Here is a 24,019-nt window from a genome sequence, read left to right on the forward strand (position 1 = left end):
ATTTAGGAGGCCAGCCAGGGGTGGCATAATACATGCTGCAGCCCCTGGCGGCCCTGGGTACACCTATGCCCTGAGTTACAGGGTCTGATAAGGTGGCCCAGTACCAATTGGTAAATGCACCTAGGGTACATATCGTAATTTAGAAAGAGAACAGCCAGGCTGTGGGTCTGATTGGCAGGCCCACAGCCAGAGAAAGTCGTAAACCAGTGAAACAAAAGCAAAAAATCTGGGTGATCATAGGATTGCAGACCCTACTCTCCTACATGACCCCCCCCCAAACGTCGGAACAATAAGCTAACCTTGACCAGGTGAGTCTTCTTGTTCTAAGTGGAAATATCTGGAGAGCCCATCGGCATTGCCATGATCAGTACCAGGTCTATGTTCCACTGTAAAGTCCATCCCCTGTAGGGAAATGGACCACCTAAGCAGTTTGGGGTTTTCACCCTTCATCTGATTTAGCCACAAGAGGGGCTTATGGTCGGTCTGAATCTTGAAGTGAGTGCCAAACAAGTATGGCCTCAGCTTCTTCAGGGCCCAAACCACAGCAAAGGCCTCCCTCTCAATAGCTGACCAATTCTTCTCTCTAGGGGTCAGCTTTCTGCTTATAAAAGCAATGGGCTGGTCTTGACCATCAAAATTCAGTTGAGAAAGAACAGCTCCCACACCCAACTCAGAAGCATCTGTTTGGACAATGAATGGTTTGGAGTAGTCCGGACTCTTAAGGATAGGCGCCGTGCACATGGCCTGCTTTAGGTCATCGAATGCTTTTTGACAGCTCGCTGTCCACTGAACCTTTTTTGGCATTTTCTTGCTTGTCAGTTCGTTTAATGGTGTCACGATGGAACCATAGTTCCTGACAAACTTCCGGTAGTATCCAGTCAGGCCCAAGAAAGCTCGAACCTGAGTCTGGGTGGTTGGAGGAGCCCAGTCCCTGATTGACTGTATTTTGCTCTCCAGTGGCTGAACCTGGCCTCCACCTACAAGGTGGCCCAGGTATACAACCTGTGTCTGCCCTATCTGGCACTTGGTGGCCTTGATAGTGAGGCCTGCTGCTTGCAGAGCCTCTAACACTTTCCGCAGGTGGACCAGGTGATCCTCCCAGGTGGAGCTAAAGACAGCAATATCGTCTAGATATGCCGCACAGAAGTCATCCAGCCCAGTAAGGACTTGATTCACCAACCTTTGGAAGGTGGCAGGTGCATTTTTCAGACCAAAGGGCATCACCACGAACTGATAATGCCCACCAGGGGTAGAAAATGCGGTCTTAGGCTTGGCGTCCTCAGCTAACCTGATTTGCCAATACCCAGCTGTCAGGTCAAACGTACTTAAGTAGTTGGCCGAAGCCAATCTGTCGATAAGCTCGTCTGCCCTTGGGATTGGGTGGGCGTCAGTCTTAGTGACTGCATTGAGACCCCTGTAGTCTACGCAGAACCTCATCTCTTTCTTACCGCCCGGGGTGTGAGGTTTCGGCACTAGAACTACGGGACTAGCCCAAGGGCTATCCGAGGGTTCAATGACTCCCAGCTCCAACATTTTCTGCACTTCACTCTTGATGCAGTCTCTAACGTGATCAGGCTGCCGGTAGATTTTACTCTTGACGGGCAGGCTGTCCCCAGTGTCAACCTCATGGGTGCACCAATTGGTCTGACTGGGTGTTAGAGAGAACATATGCCGGAAGGATTGAAGAACTTGTTTACAATCCTCCTGTTGATGTTCGGAGAGGCTGCCACAAAAGACAACACCATCTACCGATCCATCGTCAGGATTCTGAGTGAGCAGGTCGGGGAGAGGGTTACTCTCCTCTTCCTGTCCCTCATCTATGGCCATGAGCAAACTCATGTCCTTCCTGTCGACATATGCCTTGAGCCTGTTGACATGAAGCACCCTGTGGGGGCTCCGGGGAGTTCCCAGGTCGACCAGGTAGGTGACCTCTCCCTTTTTCTCCAGGATGGTGTAGGGCCCGGACCATTTGTCCTTGAGTGCTGCTGGGGCCACTGGCTCCAACACCCACACCTTCTGTCCGGGCTGGTAAACAGTCAAGACAGCCTTTTGGTCATGCCAAGCTTTTTGGAGTTCTTGGCTGGCCTTAAGGTTTTCGGATGCCTTCTCCATGTATTCAGCCATCCGCGAGCGGAGGCCAAGCACATAGTCCACTATGTTGGTTGCAGGCTTTTTGAGAGGTCTCTCCCATCCTTCCTTCACCAAACACAGGGGTCCTCTTACAGGATGCCCGTACAAAAGTTCAAAAGGGCTGTAGCCAACCCCCTTCTGCGGGACTTCTCTGTAAGCGAATAAAAGGCAGGGGATCAGGACGTCCCATCTACGCCGAAGCTTTTCCGGTAGTCCATGAATCATCCCTTTTAGGGTCCTGTTGAATCTCTCAACAAGCCCATTGCATTGTGGATGATAGGGTGTAGTGAACTTGTAGTTGACACCACATTCCTTCCACATAGTAGTTAAGTAGCTCGACATAAAGTTTGCACCTCTGTCGGAGACGACCTCCTTAGGGAAGCCCACTCTGGAGAATACTCCAACTAGGGCTCTTGCCACAACAGGTGCTGTAGTGGTCCTAAGGGGAATAGCTTCAGGATACCTGGTGGCATGATCCACTACCACCAGTATAAACTTGTGCCCTGATGCTGTTGGTGGTTCCATGGGACCGACGATGTCAATCCCCACCCGTTCAAAGGGCGCCCCCACCACAGGCATTGGTAGAAGGGGGGCCTTTGTCGTGCCACCTGACTTACCACTGGCTTGGCAAGTGACACAGGAGCGGCAAAACTCCTTGGTATCTTCGTTCATATGAGGCCAGTGAAAGTGTGAGACAAGCCTGTCCCACGTCTTCGTCTGGCCTAAGTGACCTGCTAAGGGAATCTCGTGGGCCAAGGTAAGTAGGAAACCTCGCTGAGACAAGGGTACAACCAGCCTCCTGGTCATGCCAGGCTTGGGGTCTCTTGACTCAGTGTACAGGAGTCCATCTTCCCAGTATACCTTGTGGGTACCTGTGGCGTTCCCAGCAGCGTCAGCAGCAGCCTGCTGTCTGAGGGGTTCAAGAGAAGGGCAGTCTAACTGGTCCTTCCCCAGGTCTTTCCTTGAGGGTCCCCCTGAACCCAAGAATTCAACTTGATCAAGTTCGAACTCTCTAGGCTCAGTTTCCCTCAATTCCTGTAGGTCAGCCTCCTCTGAGACTTGATCCACGACCTGGGGCAAGGGGGAAGGCGCAGCCTTAACCCTACTGCTCTTTTTCTTGGGAGGTGTCTGGTCCGTTGTTCCAGGATCCAGCACCTGTTCAGTGGGGCATTTTCTGACCTGTGACCTGGTCACAGCGAACACATGTGCTGGCAAGCCTAACATTTCCATGTGAGTCCGGTGCTCCACTTCTGACCATTGTGATGACTCCAAATCATTGCCCAACAAACAATCCACTGGGAGGTCTGAACTAACTACAACCTTCTTTTGGCCAGTTACCCCTCCCCAGGAGAAAGCTACAGTTGCCATACTGTGATTGGTAGTGACATTGCTTGCATTGGTCACCAGGAATTCTGTACCTGGCATGATCTGTCCAGGGTCCACAAAGTTAGGTGTCACCATGGTGACACTGGCACAAGTGTCCCTATAGGCCTGAGCCATTTTTCCATTTATGAAAGGTGTCTGTCTGTATTTGCCCAAAGTATTGGGGCTTACGTCAGGGGACATATCCACATCCCCTGTACTGACAAGGACAGCCTGAGTGAGTGTACCAACTAAGTTGTCACGCCCCTCAGAACCCAGGGTTAACCCTACTAAACCCTTGGGAGGTGCACTACCACTGCTGGCTGTACTAGGGGGCACAGGTGCCTTAGGGGCTGCAGTGGCAGGAGTCTGCCCTCCTCCTTTCTTGGTGCACTCACTAAACCAGTGAGATTTACTTTTGCAGTATTGGCACCATCTTTTGGATTGGCCTTCTTTCTTCTTTTGGGGAGCCTGACCCCCACCCTCTTTGGGTTGTTGGGGACCTGTCGAAGACTTCTGGTCATTTTGTTCCCCCTTAGAACCTTTACCCTTCTGGTCTGCTTTCTTCTGACCACCTTGATTCTGGCCCTGGTTCTGTTTAACTCTCGTTCGAACCCATCTGTCTGCCTTCTTTCCCAATTCTTGGGGAGAGGTCAGATCCGAGTCGACAAGATGCTGATGCAACAACTGGTTCTGACAATTGTTTAAAATTTGTTCTCTCATCATCAAATTATACAATCCTTCGTAATCAGTAACCTTACTGCCCAGCAACCAGCCCTCAAAAGCCTTAGTGGCACAATCGACAAAGTCAGACCAATCTTGAGACTGCGTTTTCTGGGTATCCCTGAACAGCACCCTGTACTGCTCAGTGGTTAGGCCAAACCCTTCAACCAGTGTACTCTTCAAGACGTGGTAATTATTAGCATCCTCTACCCTTGTGGTGAGGAGCTTGTCTCTACCTTTACCTTCAAAGGAGAGCCACAAGATAGCTGCCCACTGACTCTGGGGAACACCTTGCACAGTGCAGGCCCTCTCCAAAGCAGTAATCCATTTGTGGATGTCGTCCCCTTGTTTAAAGGGGGGCACTATTTTACCAAGGTGTTTCGTATCAAAACTCCTTTCCCTATTGCTAGGTACAATGCTGCCACCAGTGGGGACTGCCCCACTTAACTGTTGCTCTCTAGCAAAGGCAAGCCTTTCTTTGGCCAGGGCAAGTTCTTCCCTTTCAATCCTCAGATTAGCTGCCCTTTCTTTAGCTTCGTACACTCTCCTCTGAGGGGACGTCATCCCTCTTTGAGAAGAGTTGTGAGAGCCATTGGTTTGAAGGGATCTGCCAGAGTCTCTTGACAGAGATCTGGCTCATCCATTCCCAATGTTAAGCTGACCTGATAGTGGCCCCAGGGGTCCCCCAGTACCACTGTCATGTTTGCTTAAGTTGGACCTGCTTAGTCTAACGACTTCTACCTGTCCCTTATCTGCCTCATCCCCAGAGGGATCCTCATTCTCATCATCCTCTACATCTTCAGTCTCAGTTGAGAGGTGGATGAGGTCAGGATCGTCTCTGGTTCCCTCGAGGGGAGGCATGTCTCCTTCTGGATTAGAAGGGCTAAGAAGCTTCTCAGCCTTTCTGGCATCATAAGTCTCTAGGAGACCAATCAGAAAGGAGGTGGTGGGGTTAGCCCCTTGCTTAATCTTCCTAGAGGTACATACTTGTCGTAACTCATGGAAGTTAAGCGCAGTATATCTTGAAGGGATGACCTGTGGAGGGTCAACTGACACAAGGGGAGACTCAGAGTTTCCTCCTTTGTCCGACATACTGCTTCTAGTGTGGTGTAAGTGATGCACCTACCTACACTATGTGTTTACCTACTGATCCCTTGCTAAGAGTTGCAGCCAAGGTGTGCTAAGCCTTGAGGAGCTACAACAGCTGGTTCAGTAGAACTCAGAGTATTCTAAGCTTTAGTTATATGTACTAACAGTACTTATGTGATCTTTCAACAAGATATTCTTAGGATACGTGTGGTAAAACAACAGCAAGCTCAAATCCCAACCGCTGCTCACCAATGTGAGAAGTTGGCCCGATATGCAGCGTTCGCTATTCTAGCGACCGCTATGTATCGTTCCAAACGACCCTTATAGTGATTGGTTGTAAGTCAACCTATAGACCAGCTATCCTAGTAGCGTGGATACGAGCAGTCTAAGGCTAAAGACTCGAGAGGGCGTGTTAAGCCAGCTGTTATACCACATATACCCCTTGAACACCAAGTGAAAGGACACCACACAAGTGTTATGAAAATAAACAGTTATTTATTAAGAATCACAACAGCCCTGTACTCTTTATGAGGACAGGGTACTAAGCACAAACCAAATCTCTTAGGAAAATACTTCAAGTGCACAATTAAAACAAGTGTCCGAGGACACGGAAAGTTTAGTGGTCTCGGGCGGACCCGATAAGGCAAGTCGGAAGCGAGGGACTCAGGACCCTAGAGTAAAGAGGCTATGCAGGCACCGAAATGCCGAGTTACCTAGCCACGAGGGCTGCGGCTGCACAAGTCTTACAGGCGTCGGGGTCTTCGCTGACGAGCCAGGAGCCGGAAGAAAAGGAGTTGCTGGCCGGCGACCAGTGATGAATAGTTCGTAGAGATCCAAGCCTGGATCAGAGATCGTTGACACCTGAAAGCAGAGGGGACCAAGTTCGTACTACTAGCCAGTAGTCAGAGGGTACCAGGAGGCACCGGTTGGCCGTCACCTCGACTAGGTGAGTGGGCGACGCTAGGCTCTGCAGTCTCACGGACCAGGAGGCGTTGTCGGCGACCAGGGTGGAGGTGCGAGCTGTCCCACGAAGGATGATGCTGTCGGCGTCGCTGGGCCCAGGATTGGGGCAACAAGCCTTGGCAGATTTCAGGGCCACGTGGTGGGCCTAAAATGGCGTCTTGAGTGGACCAGGAGGGTCCGGGATGCTTCTCGCAAAGATGGAAGCAAGGGCCAGTCTGGAGCAACCAGACCAGCAGTGTTGATTGTCGGATGTCGTCACAGGAGGGCACAAGCCAGCGGCTAGTGACCGGACAACGTGCTGAGCAGCGAGCAGAAGGGCCCCACGCAGATCGTGGAGATGCTGGGAGACTGCACTTCGGTGCTGGAGCGGCTCAGGGTCGGGGCTTCTCGGACCCCAGAGCACTCACCAGAGGATTGCTTCGATGGTCGTGCTGGTTAAGAAAGCGTGCAGGTTTTTGATGATGGCCGGTCCCTCGAGGTCTCGTCGCACCCACAGATCACAGCTGAGCTGATGACGTGAGTAGAGGTCAGAGGTGCCAGGGAAGCCGGTTCTCGTCGAGCTGGGCCGTCGGATTCCTGAGGAAGGACTTGCAGCAAACCGCAGAGTTCTTAGATGGTGCCCGCTGATGCAGGGTGACTACTCCTTAGTCACAAGGGAGAAATCTTGAGAAGAGTCTCGAATGTCCTTTCGTAGAAAGTAGTTCTTGATTCAAAGATGATCTGATTTGGAAGGGTCCCCGCTCCGGCCTTTATCCTAAAGAAAGGGGTGGGTACATGACTAGGTCCTGCCCTAAGGGTGGGACCAGGAAGGGGGGTAGTTACACCCCTCTCCCCTGCCGGACTTTCCCCAGGCCAGGGCTGGCGCCCCTGGAACTGGTTCTGACCGGCAGATGCGTAGTGAGCACCGGGGTGCCACTCCGCAGTCACCTTCTCGCAAAAGCCCTACCTACCCAGAATACACAAACCCTGTCTGGGACGGTGCGAACACCGCCCTCGACAGGAAACCCTTTGTCCAAGCGCTCCTCGCTGGAAGGACTCCCAGCAGCAGGAGGTCAGACTCGTGTCTGTGGTGGCAGCATCCATTTTGTGGAGCTGAGGCTTTAGTTAACTTTAACCGGGGTTCACAGTTACGTACATGTCGTGTCCCTCTAGAAGGGCGGAATGCTAACCTCGTCGCCAGAATTGGTGAGGGGGCAGCATCCCGATTCGTATGACACCTTACTCGACATGCCTTGATAACGCGACACCGAAGTTACCGATATGGTACGCGTTATCATGGAACAGCCATTGGGTCTTGGTTCCGCAAGCTGCAACCGGGCTCGGCTCGGGCCAGAACACAGTTCACACGAGCCCACGCACTCTGCCTTCAGGATTGTCAAGGCCTGCCATAGGAGTGGCTGATAGGAACTCGGGTGTCCATTGTATGGTTAGATATAGAGCTACTATACCTAAAGCAAAGGGTGATTACACGACTTCGCCCCAGCTGTCATGCAGCCAGTTGTGTCAAATTTAGGAGGCCAGCCAGGGGTGGCATAATACATGCTGCAGCCCCTGGCGGCCCTGGGTACACCTATGCCCTGAGTTACAGGGTCTGATAAGGTGGCCCAGTACCAATTGGTAAATGCACCTAGGGTACATATCGTAATTTAGAAAGAGAACAGCCAGGCTGTGGGTCTGACTGGCAGGCCCACAGCCAGAGAAAGTCGTAAACCAGTGAAACAAAAGCAAAAAATCTGGGTGATCATAGGATTGCAGACCCTACTCTCCTACATAGAGGATAACCTTCAAACTCCTCACCCATGCACACAAGGCACTCCACAACACCGGACCAGCGTACCTCAACATACGACTCAGCTTCTACGCCCCCACCCACCAGCTCCGCTCTGCCGACCTCGCCCTAGCCACAGTCCCCCGCATCCAAAGAGCGACCTCCGGCAGGAGATTGTTCTCCCACCTCCCCGCCAAGACCTGGAACACCCTCCACATCCACCTACGGCAGACGCAAGACCTGCTGACCTTCAGGAAACTCCTCAAGACCTGGCTTTTCGAGCAGTAGCAGCATTACCCACCCCCCCAGCGCCTTGAGACCCTCACAGGTGAGTAGTGTGCTTTATAAATGCTATGATTGATTGATTGATGGATGCTCTATCCCGCAAAATTCCTGATTACACATAATGGAAATCCAATGTTTTTCACTGATCTTAAGGCTGCACTCACATTTAAGAAAAACTTGCCAAAGAGCTACTTGCTTGGTCTGTGCAACTGCCTGCTGAGATGCCCCATGATAGGGATGATAATGATTAGCCACTTATGCAGACAGCCTTGCTTTATTGTTACTTTACCTGCTTACCTGTGTCCTATTATACTTGAGTATACACATTAATGTTTACCTGTGGACCAAGGTATATGGGTTTTACCACCATGTTATGAATATGCCTATGACTTGACTATTAACAACTCGTCTTTTGCTTATTTACCATAAGCCCAAAATATACTCTAATCAGGTTTATCACTAGTAGTATGTTATGCACTAATTCATGAGGTACATGAATTTGGTTGCCCTCTGGCTCACCCATGCTATTTTCACACTTAGAGGGTTCTGTGTCATATTTTTACTTATTTCATTGGCTTGGTGGTTGATGATATTTTTGGGAGGAGGGTCTATTGCACTGTGTATGGGGGTTTCCACTGGGAGAGGATTTCAGTGCATTGTTGTGAGCTTTTCTTTCTGCTTCCTTCCATTACCACGGTCATGCATATCTTATCATTTGGGCAACACCCTTGGTATTATGGCATTAATATGGTCTATTCACTTGACCAATCCACTAGCCCTGATCATGCTGTGTAAGCATATTATTTACCATACCAACATGATTTGTTCACAACAGCACCCATTACATTGGTTCCAGAACAAGTTACTTACTTTTAGTAACACCTTATCTGGTAAAGACTCTATCTAGCTGCAGATTCCTTATGTTTGAATTATCCTCAGTCGTCAGACTGGATCCGGACACTTTTTGTGAGCAGTACCTCTGCGTGCCGGTAGGGGGCGTGGTTCAGCTCTGCATGGTATTGTCCGAGCTGGAAGTGGCATGCACGGTGCCTATATACGCACCACCCCGGCAAGCTTCGTCAATTTTCTTTCTCAACTTTTCACGCTAGGAGCGGAGAGCCACAAAGAACACTGACAACTGATGTGGAAAACTAGGGCCCTGAAAGGGGAAAGCACTGTCCCTAGAAATTTGTTCGCTGCAAACAAATTTCTAGGGACAGTGCTTTCCGCTTTCAGGGCCCTAGTTTTCCACATCAGTTGTCAGTGTTCTTTGTGGCTCTCCGCTCCTAGCGTGAAAAGTTGAGAAAGAAAATTGACGAAGCTTGCATATCAGACGCCTTCGAAACTTAAGCACACAGAACTGCTGACAGAGCGCATTCTTGGCGATGGCTATTACAGCTAACCAAAGCTCTCTCCACAGCTGAAAGACACCTTGCACCACCTCTGGATGAAGATGCCATTTGTTATCCACTAAGCATCTTTGGCTGAGTTCGACTGCCCTGGGATTCTGAGAGCCCACCAGGTGTTGAACCACCAGAGATATGCCCAGGCGTTCTAGCCTTGTGCAGAGATACAGGACCTCTTGACAGAAGGCCTACAAACCCACCTCTCCCAGTATATTGCAGTATCGCATGGTGGTGGTGGTGGTGGTGTCTGCGAACACCTGCACTAGCCTTCCCTTGATGAAGGACAGAAAGGCTTTTAATGCCAGTCAAATCGACCAGAGCTCCAGTAGGATGTTGTGGAGTCCAAATTCCTCCGGAGACAAGAGGCCTCTGATCTCCACCTCTCCCAGATGGCCACCCCAAACCAGGAGTGAAACATTTGTCACCACTGTCTGATTTGGTTGGGTAGGGGAGAGGGGTCTGCCGCTGAATCATGTACTTTGCTGCATCTCTCTAGTCAGACACAGCTTGGGGGAGTGTGGCCCGGGCCTCCTCCAGGAACATGGCCAGCACTTGCTCAACTGAATCCCACAGGGCATGGGGGTAACGGCACAAAAGGCAGGCAGTGTTCACGGACTGCAGTGCAAGGCTGGTGGAAAAAACCTTTTCTTTCCTAAGTTGTCCAGCCTCTTGGATTCCCTATCCAGTGGGGTGGTAGGGAATGTGCCAGGATTTACACTGGAGGTGGAAGCTTGGACCATCAAGCTCTCCGGGGTAGGGTGTTGCGTGAAGAAATAGGATTCCCTGGGGCAGAACGGTGGCGGCAGGCAATCATCCTGTTCACATGAGACACTGTGAAGAGTTTGGATTGAGTCCCCAGCAGGATGTTGGTGAGGGCTTCATTAAATGGGAGAAGCAGTTCTTACAGGGTCACTCCCAGCTGATACACCTCCATCAAGATATTAGTCTTGACTGCCAGTGAGGGTAGGCTAAGGTCCAGGATCTAAAGCTAAAATTCCTACTACTAAAATGTATGTGAAGGGGATTGCTTAAAAATTACATGTTAAAATATCAAAAACTCTTAAAGAGGCACCTATGCTATTCTGAGACCCAAAGCATAAAAAAAGCCATATTTTGTTAAAAATTATAAAAGCTATAAAAAGAGGTTAACAATTTGGTATATTAGAATCAGGCCGAATAAAAAGTTCCACCAAACGGAATAACCGGATGTTTATGTGTTCCAAGTGATAAAGGAAACATTCCCAAAGTCCGCAGACGATGATCCCAGAGGCACACCTCGGAGCAATTATGTCCCCATCCATCCCCGCACAGCAGCCACTGCTGGAGCGCGAACAGCCAGTCGCTGTTCCGCCGAGTCAAAGCCAAGATCCAATCCACCAGGCGCAGAAGCAACCCAGGGAGGCTCGTAGAATACAGCTAGGAGCAATGAAATCTGCAGGAGAAAGCTATACAAATGGGCCTTTAGTGGGTCCTTTAATGCATGCAAGTCTGAAGGTTCAACCATTGCGCCCCCGAGCACAGTGGACACAAGCTGCACGCAGTGTACCCATACAGGCCGAAATGACAGGAACCAATGCTCCTCCAATTCCCGAAGCATGGGTGTGACAAAGTAATGCACCATGCACTCACTGCACAACAGGACATGAGGCAGTGCCAGCTCCAGTAGATCTTGATATGGGATATCCATTGCAGAACCAAAATATTAAAACCATTATTCCTGCAATTAGAAACAGGATCAGTGGAGGACCTCCAAAGATGCTTCTGAGGAGTGGATGAAAAATGGAATGCATCCGAACACCATCTGGAAGGTGCTAATCAACACAGAGCCTTTCCCTTTGAAAAAACATGCTATGCCCATTGTGTGGGACATATTAAAAATACGATGCACCAATTCTCCAAAATGTCCTGGGAAGTTAGTGGGGAGTAGAACCTGTCTCTCTGAAGAGGACCTTTCCACCCGAAGATCAAACATCTCCTTAGCAGAAGTTAAGGCCACATCTTTTTGAAACAATAAGGCTTTCAGTTTGCTCAGGGCGTCAAATCGCATGTTGGTAAAATTAATCGAAGGCCACAGCGTATCCTCCCTAACTGAATGGGCAGGAATTGTGTACAAGTAACAATGGAAGACACGTCATCACATAGGCAACGCTAGGTTTCATCCCACAGCAATCTTGACTGTTCAACATCAGGCAACTCCCATTCGGGGAGAATCTGAAAGTCGAACGTATCACAGCCGCTGGGCAGCCTTTCAAGCAGCAAGACAATTTCGACAAAGAGGCTTTACATGCTCCATGCAACAAAACATCTTTGCATACTAGGGACCCACTCAGAGTATTCTTGCAGTCAGAACAGCTGACAAAAACTTCAGTATCCTTATTCCGACACCAGAATTTGAAAGGGAGTTCCCAATGTTCATGTGTAAACCCTTTATCTAACGCTTCGTATCTGCTCACTTGATGGTGTTGTAGACAGTACTGAAAGTGTAATGTACCCACGGATTATCAAATCCGAGGATGCTATTTCAGCATCAGTAAAAGGTCATTTCTCCAGTCTTTCAATATGTAACATAGTGTATTTGGAATCTTTACGTGCCATAAATATCTGTTGTTCTGTAAGGTGGTATGGTGGAAACAGATTTGTGATGTTAACGTGTCGCCAATGCACATGGCCAGAACGCAGTGCCTGTAAGGTCCAGCTCAACAATAGAATTTACCTAAGTTGGGACTGTCCAGGTTGTAATGCAGACAGGTCTTGCTGTGCTGTATGATGTCTATTGTTGAGGCTACAATGTTAGCCAAGGAGTATTTTTTAGATGATAATGTGATCATACCTTTGTCTGCTACTGCAAGAGCCTGTTCTAAGTCGGCCCTATCAATCTTGCACAATCTTTCAGCAGCTTCCTGCTGAGATATTTTCCATACCTCATTATAGATGGCATAAAGAAAGCATTTTTGACGTGCTTTTCAGGGACCCGATAAAAGTCCTGTAGTTCTGGGTCCTCAGATAAAAAGGACAAGTGCTGTTGTACATGAGGCCGTGTTGAGGTCTTAAGCCAATGAATGCACAACTCCCCAACATTGTAAGTTGTTACCACCCCCGAAATGTCATCCTGCACATATCGTATGTCAGGCCAATTTGCTGTAAATCCCTTGCTGTTACCTACGAATCAAGCCTGACACATGTTTGTGTCTAATGGCCAGACTAACCATCCCTTCCAATTGGGATCTGATGAGTTATGCTTATTTTTACACAGCATGGTATCTATGGTATACTCATTGTATGTTGTTAATTGCTGCCAATTCTCGAATCGTGCAAGAGTGGGAACCCGTGGTATGTTCACATCTTTTATCTTGGCGAGGCCAAGACAGGTCAAGACACATTGTCTGTTGCACAGTTTTGTTCAGGAAAATCATTTGTTGCGGTATTGAGCGAGCTCTAAATAAGGTCTCTGTTCCCTGAACCTGCCAATCTTTAGTCCCCAAGATAGACTTCACATCTATTTTGTCCCTCCAAAAGTTGAAAGCTTGTACAGAGAGTTGGGAAAGGAAATAAGCAGATTAAATCAGTTTTGCGTCTGTTAATATATTTTTCTTTGCAGGCGACCATGCAAGCCTATAATAGAAAGAGGCTGGGTCAGAGATGTCATACTCAGAAAAATAATCAAACTTCTGTGCAAATGCTTTTAAACGATGCTGTGGTGGTGTAGGATAGTGTTCCCATTGTGTAAAGTTAAAAACTTCACGAGGAATACTAGCTTTGTGTAGAAAATAATGTCTGCGATGTTGAAAACAAAGCATCTCATCATAGTTAGCTGTACCATCATATAACTCATCAGAAGAAAACACAGTTGAATGCTCTAAATCTTCTAGCATTTCATACACTATATCAATGTCCCAATCATCAGAAATAGTACAAAAGGTGATAATATAAGAAATTTTAAACAAATGTGTAATTTGCAAAGGTTCAGTGGGACCATACACATCAAATGATACTTTATCCCATACAATCACTTATGGAACTGGAACAGCGGAAATGTTTACCATGGAAAGGTATCTTTGTTCACAGTGTGATGATGCGTGTGATTTCAGAATCAAGTTTAACTTTTGTAATGTAGAGCGGTCTGGGATAAAATGTCCATTCAGAGGCAGAAAGAATACGGTCACAAAACCAATCCAAAGGACCAGGAAAAGAAATACAATTGTAATCCAAAGATGTAACCATGGAGAGACAACGTATGTTCTTATCAGCCAAAGATGGAAAACATGCACCTTTAGTCCAAAAGGTAAGGGTGGTTGAGGCAGAGGTTGCTCCGATGTATAGGTGGAGAAGTCAACAAAGTTGGTGAAGTAGCCATAAGCCATCCAGTCTATCTTTTCCAGCTCAGCAGGTTGTGTTGAACTTGATGGAGACTCGATCTGTGGTACATTGTTCTTTTCAGGATTTCAAATAAAAATGTGTGTTTCTGCACTTGAATGTACGGTTGTCATGGTTTTTGCAACTGGTAGAAGACATACTTTGTTGTTGTTGTTAAATGTTGTCACTTGGTAGAGAGAACATGCCTCATTCGTAATTAAATCTTCCATCTGAACTTCCTGTACGGTAGCAAGAGGATACTGCTAGCCACCCAGGAGCCCACATGGCTTACTGTTGAGAATTGGCCACAGAATATGGTTTTATCAGATCAAAGGAGACAAGGATGCCCGGTGTAACCAATTGTGGTGGCGCAGCTTGAACAGCCCAAAGCATGAACAAGTGCTAATGTTTGCATCAAGAACTGAGTAAGGCATCTGTATATTGTCACTAGATTATTGTACAATCCCTACATCTGAGCGGTGGACAAGTTATTGATACAAGGATGTGGTGTGTATCCAGCTAGGCCTGGCCATATCGCCCCCCCCCCCCCCCCCCATTGCTGAGTAGGCCCAGTCTCACGTTTTCTATAGTGTGCGGGAGGGCGCCTTTAAACCAAATTATATTTTCATGGTAAGTGAGAGAAACCTTCATTGCCTCATTTGGTGTCTATTCATCTAGTATTTAATCATCAGTGTATGTGTGACACACTCGTGTTACAGCATCTGGAACTGGGAATGTAACTCAAGAATAAAACACCTCTGTTCTATATCCTTCGTGTGCCTCAACCACGAAGGTAATGTCCCCACCAACTAGGGTGCGACCATCTTGTAGTAGTTTCTTGAGTAACTGCATATGTGCAGTTCTCAGCAATGCTTTGTTCCATGTATGTGAAAAAAATGAAGTACAGTGTGGGCTACTACAGTGGGAATTAGATCCTCTCAAGCTTGAGCTACTAACAGCCAATACATAGGATACACGCACCCAACTGAGGAGGATATTCCCTACCACCATGAATGTCTCTGGTCAAAAGGTGTGTAAGGGTCTCTCAGAAGGCACAATTGAACTACTCAGTTGAGCCATACAAAGCAAGCACCCAACCAACATTGGCGGCGCCATGTCGTGTAGTTTCCATTAATCTGTAGGAACTGCACGTTTGTGGACAACAAAAGTTGCGATGGTGACAGACTAATTTTGTGCACTCCCACAGGATATGTTGTCCCATAGACCAGCAAGCTCACCGTGCTACCATGTGCCCTCCTAAACCTAGACAGGGGGCTAACAGTTCTGGCAACCATTGAACAGGACAACGCTGTCCCCTCAGGGACCGTGGTGTCAGATCTTGAACCTTTCGCTCAAAGACTCGTGTTCTCTTTTGCTCAGAAAAATATACAAAGAATACACAGAGGGATTTTATCAATGTTTATTGAACCAACGTGATTCATGTATAGAATATTTGTGCTGCAATGATCAATAGACAGAAGCAGATGTAAGTTATAAAAAATATCAGGACAGTAAACAATACAAAAAGTTCCACCATTGTGCTGAAACAACGTATATATGCAAGCATATAAAATAATATGACAATCTGGGGTACTCCTACTATGTGGACACTAACCTACATTTCTAGGGGGAGAATCACGGCAAGATGGCGGCCGGTCACTCGGCCGAGTGAGCCTACCACCTAATCTCTCCTGTCGAGACCTGCTTTGATGGCAACTTTGAACACTACATCACTCTAAGTAGTCGGCTTTCAGGGAAAAGAAAAGAAAACCCGAAACTACGCACCTAGGGGCAGATGTATCAACCTATATTTTAGTCGCAAACGCTGCGAATCGCAAAAAAACAGCGTTTGAGACAAAACAAAAATAGAGGAAAGGTAAGTATGAAAGGAATCGCATCGCAAAATAAGAAATCGCATGAATTGCGATTTCCTACGTTGCGAGAACCTGAATTCTGCGAATAATATTGCGATTTCTTATTTAGAGATGAACAAGTTACTTACCTTCGGTAACGCTTTTTCTGGTAGATACTATTTCTGCCTGTGGATTCCTCACCTTGTGAATATCCCCCTTTCGTCAGCAACATTCGGAAATTCTTTTCGTAGCCTCGCGCCGACGTGGATAGGACGTCACAGAGACACGGCTCCGCTCGCGACTCCGCTGACGTCACCGACGCCTATAATAGGCCCACGCCGGCGTGATAACATCAGTTCCGCCTTTTTTCCGTGCCATCGAGGCACACGGACGGACCAATGACAGTAGATATATACAAAGTATACACAGTACACAATAGTCAAGTCAAAACACACAGTGCAAAGCAAATGCAGGAAAGTAAATGAAACATTTCCTTGACATCAAAATAAATATACATTACAGTACAATAACTCTGGCATAGAAGAGTGGACAACGGGGAGGCGGGTGGGTCAGTGAGGAATCCACAGACAGATATAGTATCTACCAGAAAAAGCGTTACCGAAGGTAAGTAACTTGTTCTTCTGATAGATACATCTGCCGTGTGGATTCCTCACCTTGTAAATAGAGTCCCACAGGAGTCCCCACTCCCGGAGGAGGGTGTCCACTCTTCTAAACCAGGAAATCCTGAAGGACAGAGCGCGCAAAGTGGCCGTCCCTCCTGACTTCGGTATCCAAGCAGTAATGCTTCGCGAAAGTGTGAAGGGAAGACCAAGTTGCCGCTCTACAAATGTCCTCCACAGGAACACCTCTAGCCAAAGCCGAGGTTGACGACTTAGCTCTAGTTGAATGAGCCCTAATACCCTCTGGAGGTTCCTTACCGGCCAAAGAGTAGCAGATCTTAATACACAGAACGATCCATCTTGATAAAGTCCTTTTATGGACCGCTCTTCCCTTCTTTCAACCAGCAAAGCCAATGAAGAGTTGATCATCCAAGCGACAGTCTTTAGTTCTGTCCAAATAAAAAGACACCGCCCTCTTAGGGTCCAGACGGTGTAACCTCTCCTCCTCCTTGGAAGGGTGCGGGGGAGGATAAAAGGTAGGGAGGGTAATGGATTGACCAAGGTGGAAAGGAGTCACCACCTTAGGAAGAAAAGCAGCCCTGGTCCTTAGAACCATCCGATCAGCATGTATGGTCAGGAACGGGGGCTTGGAACTAAGAGCTTGAAGCTCACTCACCCTCCTTGCCGAGGTAATTGCAACTAGGAAAACTGCCTTAAAGGTTAAAAGCCTCATAGGACATTTATGAAGAGGCTCAAAGGGAGAGCCCATCAGAAAAGTCAAGACAAGATTCAAGTCCCACTGAGGTACAATAAAAGGAGTAGGAGGGAACTTGTTAACAAGACCCTTCAAAAACCTCAAAACTACAGGAGACTTAAAAAGAGAGGGCTGATCAGGCAAACAATTAAAAGCCGACAGCGCCGAAAGATAGCCCTTAACAGTGGCAACTGCAAGCCCCTGTTGCGCCAAAGAAAGAGCAAACCGGAGCACATCTGATAAATGGGCTCTCAACGGGTCAATATCATTCTCACCACACCAAATAACAAACCTAGACCATCTATATGAATAGACAGTCTTAGTGGAGTCACGTCTGGCAGACAAAATGGCATCCACCACATCAGGTGTGAGAGAATAGGAAATCAGGTTGCCCCGTTCAATCTCCAGGCATGAAGGTGCAATGTCTGGAGGTGGGGGTGTAGAACCTGCCCCTCCATCTGAGAGAGGAGGTCTGCCCTGAGAGGGAGACGGAGCGGCGGGTGAGAGGAGAGGTGGAGTAGATCTGTATACCACACCCTTCTTGGCCAATCCGGGGCGACCAATATAACTTGGGCCCGGTCTTGGCGAATTTTCCTCAGAACCCGAGGAATCAAGGGTATGGGAGGAAACGCGTAAAGGAGTTGATTTCCCCAACTCAACTGAAACGCGTCCCCCAAGGCTCCTTGCATCGGATACTGGAGACGGCAGAATGACGGGCAGTAAGCATTCTCGCGAGTGGCAAATAGGTCCACCCGAGGAGTCCCCCACATCCGAAAGACGTGACGAACCACCTCCGGGTGAAGCCTCCACTCGTGGTCGGCAGAGAACTGCCGTCTGAGACTGTCTGCACGCACGTTCAGAACTCCGGCCAGATGATTTGCCATCAGACAAATCTGGTGGTCCTGAACCCAGGATCAGAGACGCAGAGCCTCTCTGCAGAGACACTGCGACCCCACTCCTCCCTGCTTGTTGATGTACCACATCGCGGTCGTGTTGTCCGTCAGGACTTGGATCGACCGACCGCGAAGGGAAGGGAGGAAGGCCTTGAGCGCCAAACGAATCGCCCGCAACTCTAGAAGGTTGATGTGAAGCAACCTTTCCTCTGGAGACCAAAGACCCTTGACCTCCAGATCCCCCAGATGAGCACCCCACCCTAGAGTGGATGCATCCGCTATCACCGTGGCCACCGATGGAGGTAGATGGAAAGGCTTCCCTTGCGACAGGTTGCCTTCCACGCTCCACCAAGACAGATCCGCTGCAGTTTCTCCGGAGATCTTCACCGACTCCCCGAGATCTCCGTTGTGCTGATACCACTGCCTGCGGAGACACCACTGGAGTGCCCTCATGTGCCAGCGTGCATGGTTGACCAACAGAATGCAAGAAGCCATCAGACCGAGCAGGCGAAGGACCTTCAGGACTGGAACGACCGCTCCATTGTAAAATAAAGGAATCATTTCCTGAATGTCGTGAATCCTTTGAGGAGGAGGGAATGCACGACAAACAGTAGTGTCCAGTACGGCACCTATGAACAGGTTGCGCTGGGAGGGCACCAGGTGAGACTTGGGTACATTTATCGAAAAACCCAACCTGAACAACAACTGAGTTGTCTCTTGCAGATGATCGAGCAACTTCTCTGACGACTCCGCTATGATCAGCCAGTCGTCCAAATAAGGGAATACCGGAATCCCCGACCTCCTGAAATGAGCTGCCACCACCGCCATCACCTTGGTGAAGACTCGAGGCGCAGTAGTAAGACCAAACGGAAGGACCGCAAACTGGTAGTGCTGCGACCCAACCGTGAAACGGAGATACTTCATGTGCGACTTCAGGATGGGTATGTGGAAATACGCGTCCTGCAAGTCGAGCGACACCATCCAGTCTCCTTCCATCAACGCTTGAAGAACCTGAACAAGGGTGAGCATCTTGAATTTCTCCTGCTTCAGATAGAGATTCAAGATCCTGAGATCCAGGATTGGACGAAGCCTGCCATCCTTTTTGGGGATCAGGAAATACCGGGAGTAGCATCCCTGACCCCTTTCCTGCTCTGGGACCACCTCTATCGCACCCTTTCGTAACAGAGTTAGAACCTCCTCCTGCAGAAGAGACAGATGTTCCTCGGTGCAAAAACCTTGACAAGGAGGGTAAACAGGGGGGAATTCCCGAAAGGAAAGGGCATACCCATTTTCTACAAGATTGAGAACCCAAAGATCTGTCGTAACCGATTCCCAATCCTGTAGAAAATGGGTAAGCCAACCCCCAACGGGACCCGCATGATCCTGAATAGCGGATCTAGGGCTGCTTTTCTGCGGCAGGGGGGTTGGAAGAGGTGGAGGAAGAGGAGGGCTGACGTCCACGAGGACGCGCTCTTTGCTTTCCCCTGTACGATCTGTACACTGAATTTTGCTGCTGCTGCTGTTGGCCTTGCCGGAAATTCCGAAAGGAGCGACCAAAGCCCCTGAACCTTCTGTTGGAAGAAGTGCCTCTGATCTGGAGACCCAAAGACTTAGCTGTTGCTCTGCAATCCTTGAATCTCTCAAGAGCCGCATCCGCCTTATTCCCAAAGAGACCTGAACCATCAAAAGGAAGATCAAGCAAAGTCGCCTGAACATCAGCCGAAAAGTCCGATGACTTCAACCAGGCTGACCTCCTAGTGGCGACAGCAGTGCCCATAATACGAGCCACAGAGTCGGCAGTGTCCAGACCACTTTGAATAACCTGGCGGGCTGCCGCCTGAGTGTCAGATTCACCTCCTCAAAATCCTTCCGGTTGGCGTCAGGAATTTTTGGAGCCAGGATACGCAAGGAGTCCATCAGGGCATGCACATACCTTCCCATAAGACATGTGGCATTAGTTGACTTCAACGCCATACTAGCCGATGAAAAGGTCTTTTTTGCAACCTGGTCCTGTTTCTTTGCTTCCTTCTCACAAGGAACCTGAGGAAAGGCACTAAGACTCTTCTTTGAACAGGCAGCCTCAATGACCAGGCTCTCTGGCGAAGGATGAGAAGACAGAAAAGCCGGGTCCTCAGGAGCAGCCTGTACCTCCTCGCAACACTCTTAGAAACCGCAGGAGCCGACAAAGGTTTCTTCCACACCTCCATTATAGGATCTGTCAAAGCTTCATTGAATGGAAGTAAAGGCTCAACCACAGAATTCGGTGAATGCAAGACCTCAGTGAGGATATTAGACTTGAACTCCACTGTAGGCAGAGTCAAATGAAGAAGCTCAGCTGCCTTCCTCATAACCAGGTGGTAAGGCTGGATATCCTTAGAGGGAGCACCTGAGCCTGAGGGCAACTCCCACTCTGGAGAGAAATCAAGAGTCCCTGAATCCGCCAATTCCTCAAAGCAGCTCTCTTCTAATTCACCTTCTTCAACATCAGACTGTGAATCCATGTATCTCTGCTCTTCCAAAAGGCGTTGAGCTTCCCTTCTGGATCTCGCAGCCGGATCCACCTGCGGCTCAGACGGATTCGGGGCCGGCGCCGGTATCGAATCCGACGGCACAGAAGAATGCCCTCGAGGACGATCCGGAGCAGGCGACGCTGGAATCGGCGTCGACGACTTCGGCGGAGCCGGGAACTGCAAATGCGGCGTCGGAGCCAGCATGTAAGGCATAAACGGAGCCGGAGGATAGGAGTGAGGAACTCCCAGGCTGAATGCCAAAGGACCCATGGGACCCGAAGGTGCACCAGAGGGGTACCACGCCCTTGAGAAGACGCCATACATAGCGTTAAGAAACGCTGAAGGATCCTGGCCTGGAGCAGGAAAGGGCGGCTGAGAACCATCAGGCCGGTCCTGAGGAGGGATCGGATTCGGCTCATCAACAGGCGCAGAATCCACAACCTCCCGAGTCTCTTCCTCTTCACGGGCCGGGGACGGCGCCAGAGACGGATTTGGAACCGGAGAAGTATTCGGAGCTGGAGTGGGAGAACGCCCATGCGACTCAGAAGGTGAGGCCTCACCTTCATGCTCAGAGACTTCAAGAGTAACCACCTTCGAACGTACCTTCTTCGGTGACCTCGAGCCCGACTCCTTACCAGACCGACGTCGGGACTCATGTATCCTCTTCTTGTGCTTCTTCTTCGACTTCGAAACATGATCCGACGCCGACTTCGAAGACGACCTCTCTCGAGAAGCAGATCTCGACCTCGCCCTGGACTTCGACCTCGCCCTTCGAGAACGAGACCTCGACGACTTCTCCTTTCCAGCTTTCACCTTAGCAACCAGAAGTTTGGCTTCTCTCTCCCTCAGGGCCTTCGGATTCATCTTCCGACATGAAGAACAATCCTCCACATCATGGTCGGAACTTAAACACCAGATGCAGTCTTCATGGGGGTCGGTAATGGACATCATTTTACCGCACTCCCTGCAGGGCTTGAAGCCGGTCTTCTTGGATGACATCTTCGAAGAAACAGGATACAGAGAAGCAGAAATATGCAACAAAATGGCAACAATGTACCAGTAGGCTACAGAGATTCCCGATAACCGTTAGCGTCGACGACGCGGAAAAAAGGGAACTGATGTCATCACGCCGGCGTGGGCCTAATATAGGCGTCAGTGACGTCAGCGGAGTCGCGAGCGGAGCCGTGTCTCTGTGACGGCCTATCCACGTCGGCGCGAGGCTACGAAAAGAATTTCCGAATGTTGCTGACGCAAGGGGGATATTCACAAGGTGAGGAATCCACACGGCAGATGCATCTATCAGAAATTCCAAGTTTGCAAAATTCGCAAACCTGATATCGCAAATTAAGAAATCGCAATGACATGTATGAAAAATTAGCAAATTGCGAAATCATGAAAATTGCAAATTAAGAAATCGCAATTACCACCAAGTGGATGCAGGTGGTAACCAGGTGTAAGGTATAAAAAGCAGCCCACAATGCAACACAATCTTCCACAATGGCAGGACTATATGTGATAGCCAGGAGGCTGCGTATCCGTGCCCTCGGACAGAGGAGACTGAGACAGGAGAGAATATTCAGACTGCGCATCACGCTGTTCCATCAGACTGAAGAGGACATCCATGAAAAATACAGGCTACACCCACACACCATCTTGGAACTCATAGATGAGCTGAACCTCTATTTGGAGCACCCAACAGGCAGGACACAAGCAATTCCCACCCATGTGCAGGTATTGTGCTCACTGCACCTTCTGGCCTCAGGGAGTTTCCAAGGAGTCACAGAGGTTGGTGGGGTGTCCCAGAGTACTCTTTTACGATTATTCATGCCTTTTTGGATGCAATGCTGAACAGGCTAGGACATCACATTTACTTTTTAAGCACCCAACAGGCATTACAAGAAACCAAATTAGACTTTTATCAAATTGCACATTTCCCCCATGTTATTGGCTGCATTGATGGGACCCATATCGCCATCACACGGCCAGCAGCTACAGAATAGGTCTTCAGGGACCAGGAAAGCTACCATTCCCTGAATATCCAGATTGTGTGCAATGCAAAATACATCATCAATGACATTGTGGCAAAATACCCTGGCAGCATACATGACTCATCTTTCGACATAGTGGGATACATGGACGTCTGAGTGCTGGACAGTTTGGAGAGGGATACCTGCTAGGTAAATAAATATCACACATCCACCCACCCATCCATTACTCATTTTGCAGGGGAACATTAACTTACTTTTCATTTACATACATGCAGGTGACAGTGCCTATGCCGTGCGAGACTTCATCCTAACAACATATCTTAATCCAGCAAATGCAAGTGAGAGGAGGTACAACAGGGCACACCGGTCAACATGCAGCATCATCGATCGCACAATTGGCATTTTGAAAAGCCGTTTCAGGTGCATACATGAAAGTGGAGGGGCACTGCAGTACAGCCCTGAGACATGTTGTAAAATAGTAACAAGCTGCGCAATGCTCCACAACATGGCAATGAGGAAAGGGACTGAAATTGAAGTGAGCGACTCAGACACATCTGATGATGATTGCACACCTCCCCCTGGCAGGGCAGCAGCAGGAGTAGGGGCAGCAGCTGGACGCCAGAGACGGTCTGAGATCACACGGAATTACTTTTAGGTAAGAAATGAATGTATTGTAACAAAATATCTGTGTCACAGGTGCTGTGTTTATTCACACTTCACACATTTTTTATATCAGAACCCATAACATGTTACAACACAGTCATGGCACTGTTAAGTAAAGTAAAGTAATTACAAAAATGATACTTTGGTTGCTTTACCATTTTATACAATAGTGTTCTAAAGCACTTCACTTCCTGCGGTGGAGGCTGGGTGCAGGGCGGTGTTCAGATTGTGTGCTCTCCATTCCATGGCTACTAGCAGCACCATGTCCGGCACTGCGGCGTTGAGTGAGTGGCAATGTAGGAGTGTTACTGCCAGGGGCGTAGCTAGAGCTTCTGGGGCCCGGGGCTATCCCTCAGATTGCCGCCCATGGCCAATAGCGGGAGGCGGAGGGGGTTGCTGCGGAAAAAAGGACGTGTTTGCTCGGGAGCCCCCAAAGAAGTCAACTGTGTAGCTTGGCTTTATCGCGCCAAAAACCTCCAGCTTGTTATTGATATATAGAAGTTAATTTCACACAAGGCCTAGTGACTTAAGAGAAATCGCACACTGCTTTTGTCTTGGCATGCTTTACGTCATAACGTTTTACATACTCCATTATTCCATCCCGTTACCATGTATTTTTAACCGTATTCCTCATCACCACATTCAGTACCTTCCAGCCT

This window comes from Lissotriton vulgaris, chromosome 9 (assembly GCF_964263255.1).
Source record: "Lissotriton vulgaris chromosome 9, aLisVul1.2, whole genome shotgun sequence".
Classification (NCBI taxonomy): domain Eukaryota; kingdom Metazoa; phylum Chordata; class Amphibia; order Caudata; family Salamandridae; genus Lissotriton; species Lissotriton vulgaris.